The following is a 6,296-nucleotide window of genomic DNA, read 5'->3' as shown; positions in this document are numbered from 1 at the left end:
GGAGGAGAAGGAACAAAAAAATGTCCCCTCCCCCCCAAGGAAGTGGGAATAATAGGTGAAGAGCGCTAGGGTGTCCTCTTCAGATCGCCATCAAGCTGTTTCCAACTGTGCTGCGTTTAGTCTGTTCTCTACTGTCTGTGCTGCATTCCCCCGTCCTTGCTTTTAGTTGTTCTAATGGTTCAGCTCTAGTCGATTTGTCAGATGGTAGAGTATAATGGTATAACAGTCCATTTCTCAAAAAATACTGATTCGCCAATTTGGGTGAAGGACGTTGTCTTTCCTTCTAATTGTTCCAAAATAGGTTTTAAATTTTTGATTTTCTCGTTGCAGTTTACTAGTGATCTCTTGTGGATCGCTACTGTTACTATCACTTCCATCTTGATTTAGACAATGGATAAAAGGATGGGTGAGTGGGAGAAGACAGAGGATGGTAATTAATGGGTGCTGCTCTTCGTGGACTAATGTTATTAGTGGAGTCCCACAGGGTTCGGTGTTGGGTCCTCTGTTGTTTTGTATATTTATCAATGATATTGATTAAGGACTCTGACCAGAGCAGCAAAGCAAAAGGCTCAAGCTAATGGGAGTGCTGTGGTTCAGGGGAGAACTGAGGGGGGCAGTTGCCCTCTGAATCACAGTCCTATTAAAATGCACTGTTTGCTTGATGTTTGCGGAGCAGTCGGGTACGGGACATGATACTGCCAAGGGGGATGTCTTTGTGTGTGCACGATGTAAGGAGTGCAAGGAAATCAGGCGACAACTCAGCGTTGTTATGGGCCTTTATGAGAGCTTGAAGGACAGGGTGGATGCCCTCGAAGGAAATAAATTGAGGGGCCCATCAAGCTCTCAGCTGCCCACATCAACGCCAGAGCTTGCACTTGGTCATCAGGCAACACAGAAGCAGCCCCCTAGGCAGAATGCGCTGGTCCCACAGGAACTAGTAGTTGTTGGTGACTCTATTGTCAGGGAAACGGGGAACATACTTTGTAAAAAGGATAGGTGGAATAGGACCAGGGTATGTCTGCCAGGGGCAAAGGTTGATGACGTTGTAGAGCGGATATCATCTTTTAAGGGCACAAAAGGTGATATAGTTGTACACGTTGGCACTAATGATATTAAGAGTAGGAGACCGGCGGAATTACTTAGCAAGTACAGGTCACTGTTGAAAAAAAGCCGTGAATTAGGGTTGAACTTGAAAGTGTCTGCAATTCTGCCCAGACACGATAGGAGGGAGTATATGATGAGAGCCTTGTCGATCAATTCGGCCCTGGAGGGATTGTGCAAGGCTCAAGGGGTAGAATTTTTTTCAGCCTGGACTGTACTTGTTAACAGGAGAGATTGCTTCTACAGGGATGGGATACACTTAAATAGAAAGGGTGCAAGAATTTTTGCTGATGCTGTCGAGGCAGTGTTAGGTGGGTCGGAAAACTGCTAGTTGGGGGGGATACAAGGACTAATAGATTAACAGTAGCCACTGGCAGAGGTGGAAGTGATTCTTGCACTGCTTCTATTGAAATGAGCAGAAGTCTGAAAAACAAGATGCAGGATATTTCAGAGACTGCTGGTAGTCATTGCGGTACAAGTAAACACATGGGTTGTGTTAGGGTAGCTAAGAATAGAAACAGGTGCATGTATACCTGCGTGTACACCAATGCTAGGAGTTTGGTAAATAAATTTGATGAATTTGAGGTATTGCTCAAAACATCAAAGGCAGATATTGTTGGGATATCAGAGACGTGGTGTCACACAGATATAAGTAATGCGGAACTGGAATTTGGGGAATACAATGTGTATAGAAAGGATAGACAGGACAGGAGGGGAGGAGGGGTTATGCTATTAATTAAGAAACACATAAAGTCCAAGGAAGTGAAGCCAGTCGACATCGATGGACAGGGCAGTGTCGAGTCAGTTTGGTGCGACATAAGCATAGGGAAATCAAAATTGAGAGTAGGAGTGTGCTATAGGCCTAATGACTCTGATGAGTATAATAAGATATTGTACAGGGAAATAGAGTGGGCCAGTAAATCTGAGAGTCTTATAATGGGGGACTTTAATTTCCCAGATATTGACTGGAATTTGTGGGTTGGTCACTCGCACACTAGCAAGGCTTTTGTGGATTTATTGGATGATTGTTTTCTACATCAGCATGTTCGTGAGGCAACAAGAGGGAGCAATACTCTTGATCTGATTATCAGTAGTGATTCTTCATGCATTAAGAACCTGCAGATAAATGAACCACTAGGTGGCAGTGATCACAGTGTGTTGAAGTGGGATTTACTCAAGGAGGTAACTACCATCAGAGGTAAAGGGAAGGGTTTTTGTTTTCGTAAAGGCGACTATGATGGTCTGAGACAGTATTTAAATTCTATACAGTGGGACCAACTGATGATGTTACCAACAGCAAACTCAAAATGGGAAGCATTCAAGGAACTAATCTTGGAGGCTACCAGGCTTTACATACCAACTAAGAAATATTGTTCAAGGTTTAGGCCTAAATGGTTGTCAGATGAGCTAATGAGACATGTGGCAGAGAAGAAAAATGCATGGGATACATACAAATTAATGGGTGACATGGAAGCCTATGATAGATATAAGTTGGTCTGTAACCAAGTCACAAAGGAGATTAGGCAGGCAAAGGCAGACTATGAAAAATCCTTGGCAAAGGATGCAAAGAAAAACAGAAAAGAGTTTTTTACATACTTGAACTCGAAAAGGAAAGGGATGAATCAGATTGGTCCACTGGATATTGATGGTTCAACAGTTGAGGATCCTGCTCAGGTGGCTAACAATCTAAACGAGTATTTTGCATCTACATTCACGCATGAGGAGTTATTCAGGAAGGAGAATGATGTAGGTAAAGTAAACATTGGCAGTGAGCTGGATGATTTTGTAATAACTGAGAGGAAAGTGGAGGAGAGATTGTTGAGGATAAACATAAAAAAGGCACCTGGGGTGGATGGGATCTATCCAGTTATATTAAAGGAGGCAGCAAAGGAAGTATGCAAACCCCTAGCCATAATTATGAGAGCTTCTTTGGACTCAGGGGAGGTGCCCATAGACTGGAGATGTGCAAATGTAACCCCAATTCACAAAGGAGGATCAAAGGCTGACACAAGTAATTATAGACCTGTTAGTTTAACTTCTGTTCCAGGTAAATTAATGGAGGCACTGGTTAAAGAAGCACTGCAGGATCATCTAGACAAGAATTCAGTTATAGCTCAGACGCAGCATGGTTTTGTTAAGGGCAGGTCTTGCCTGACCAATTTGATTGGATACTATGATGTAGTCACAAAAGAACTGGATGCAGGGAATAACTTTGATATTATATATTTGGATCTTAGAAAGGCTTTTGATACTGTTGCACATGGAAGACTGCTGCACAAATTGGAGCAGTGTGGCATTGGAGGCAAATTGCTGCTATGGATAAGGGGATGGTTGAGTGGCAGAAGACAGAGAGTGGTAATCAATGGACACTGCTCAACGTGGACTAATGTTATTAGTGGAGTTCCTCAAGGTTCAGTGTTGGGTCCGTTGTTGTTTTCGGTGTTTATGAATGATATTGATGATGGGATATCAAGTTTAATGTCCAAGTTTGCAGATGATACAAAGGTTGGCAGGGTCGTTAAGGACAATACTGACGCTATGCTGCTGCAACAGGATCTGGAAAGGTTGAACAGATGGGCTGAGAGGTGGCAAATGAGGTTTAACATCGACAAATGTAAAGTGCTGCATATGGGAAACAGTAACCCCAGAGCAACGTATCAACTCTGCGGTACTACACTGACAGTGGTGGAGAATGAAAAGGACCTGGGGGTAATTGTGCAGGCAGATATGAAGTTCTCTGAGCAGTGCAGACGAGCTGCAAGAGTAGCGCATGGTGTCTTGTCAATGATATACAGGAATTTTTCTAGCAGGGATAAGGAGGTGATTATTCCCTTGTATAAGGCAATGGTAAGGCCACATCTTGAGTACTGTATACAGGTCTGGAGGCCTCATTTCAAGAAGGATGTAGAGCTGCTGGAACGGGTACAGAGAAGGGCAACAAGATTAGTAAATGGAACAAAGGGTTGCTCTTACGAAGAAAGGCTTAAGTTTTGCAAATTACAGAGTCTGGAGACTAGGCACCGGCGAGGTGATCTGATAGAGGTGTATAAGGCTTTGAATGGTTTGAGCATGCTCAATGCCAATGGGATTCTTCATCTTTCTCAGAATAATCACCTCAGAGGGCATAAATTCAAATTGAGGAAGGCCGGATGTCGGATAGATGTGCGGAAATTTGCCTTTGGCCAGCGGGTGGTTGGTTGGTGGAACCGACTTCCATCACTTGTTGTTGAAGTTGATAGCCTAAACAAATTTAAAGCTCAACTGGACAGGTATTTCGAACGAACGGAGGGGTGAAATGGGAGTGGGTGTTTTTTTTTTTTTTTTTTTTTTTTTTTTGGCTGATGCTGAATAAGCTTGCTTTCTTGCATCATATGCCTCTGCTAATGCTAATGCTAATGCTAAGGTATATCAGGTTTAGTGTCGAAGTTTGCAGATGATACAAAGGTTGGGAGGGTTGATAATGACAGTAATGGCAGTGTGCTACTGAAACAGGATCTAGATAATTTGGGCAGATGGGCTAAGTAGTGGCAACCGAAGTTTAACCTTGACAAATGCAAAGTACTACATATGGATAGAAGCAACCCGAGAGAAATGTACCAACTATGTGGTACTACACTTAAGGTGGTAGAAAATGAAAAAGATCTGAGAGTAATTGTGCAGTCAGATATGAAGTTTTCTGAGCAATGCAGACAGGCTGCCAGGGCAGGTCATGATGTTTTGTCAATGATAAATAGGAATTTTGCTAGGTGATTGTCCCTCTGTATAAGACAATGGTCAGGCCACGCCTTGAGTACTGCGTACAAGTCTGGAGGCCTCATTTTAGAAAGGATGTAGATTTGCTTCGGCGTGTACAGAGAAGGGCAACAAGATTGGTGAGGGGAATGAAGGGATCCTCTTACCAAGAGAGGCTTAAGTTCTGCAAATTGCAGTGGTCGGAGAGTAGGCACCTGCGCGGTGATCTGATTGAGGTGTATAAGGCCTTGAATGGGTTGAGCACGCTGAATTCTGATGGGATCCTTCCACTTGTTCAGATTACGAACCTAATGGGGCATAAATTCAAATTAAGAAAGGACAGATGTAGAACAGATGTGCGGAAATTTGCCTTTATCCAGCGGGTGGTTAATTGCTAGAACACACTTCCATCTGTCGTTGTGGAAGTTGATAGGTTGAATAAATTTAAGGAGTAACTAGGCAGGCATTTGGAGGGAATGGTGTGATTTTTTTTTTTTTTTTTTTGGCTGATGCTGCATAAGCTCATACACTTGCCTTCTTGCATCACATGCCACTACTACTACTACTACTACTACTACTACTACTACTACTATTGTCCAGGACAGCTCATGGGCTTTTGTCAATGGTATACTGGAATTTTGCTAGCAGTGATAAGGACACAATTCTCCGATTATTTAAGACAATAATCAATCCACATGTTGAGTACTGCATACAGGCTGGTGGCTTCATTTTAAGAAGGATGGGACGAGCCCAGCGAAGGGCAACGAGATTGGTGAGCGGAATAAAGGAGTGCTCTTAGCAAGGAAGGCTTCAGCTCTACAAATTACAGCGTCTGGAGACTAGGCATCTGCGAGGTGATCTGATTGAAATGTTTAAGGCTTTGAATGGATTATGCAAGCTCAGTGCTGAGGACATTCTTCCTCTTGCTCAGACCACACACATAGAGGGATACAAATCCAATTTGAGGAAGATCGGTGGAAAAAACATGTGCAGAAATTTGCCTTTAACCAACCGGTGATTGTTTGAAAGTAAATTTGAAGAAACTTTTCATCTATTGTTGTGGAAATTGATAGTTTAAATAAATTCAAGGAAGAACTAGACAAACTATTGGCGGGAATGAACAGGTGACATGGAAGGTGTTTTTTTTTTTTTTTTTTGACTGATCCCATATAAGCTTGCTTTCGTGCATTTTGTATTTGCCACTGCTAAGTGCAGGGCCGAAATAAAACCATTGGTGAAATGTTTCTTTTACGAAAAAGGTTGGCCCCTAGAAAGTAAAAATAGCCAAATAAAAAGCAGCTGCCTTCCCAGTATTTAGTGTGACGCTTTAAGATTTATCACTGACGTTCAGTCTGTTTTTTGTGAGTCATTTGAAGACTCTTCAAAAAGAATAAATTATACTTCACGCAGGTTGAAGTGCTAATTATTTCACCAATTTGAAATTTAGATATAATTTATCTGTG

Source organism: Mastigoproctus giganteus, chromosome 2 (genome assembly GCF_048544385.1).
Source record: "Mastigoproctus giganteus isolate SK-2022 chromosome 2, ASM4854438v1, whole genome shotgun sequence".
Lineage (NCBI taxonomy): Eukaryota > Metazoa > Arthropoda > Arachnida > Uropygi > Thelyphonidae > Mastigoproctus > Mastigoproctus giganteus.
Note: the sequence above shows the minus strand (reverse complement) of the source record.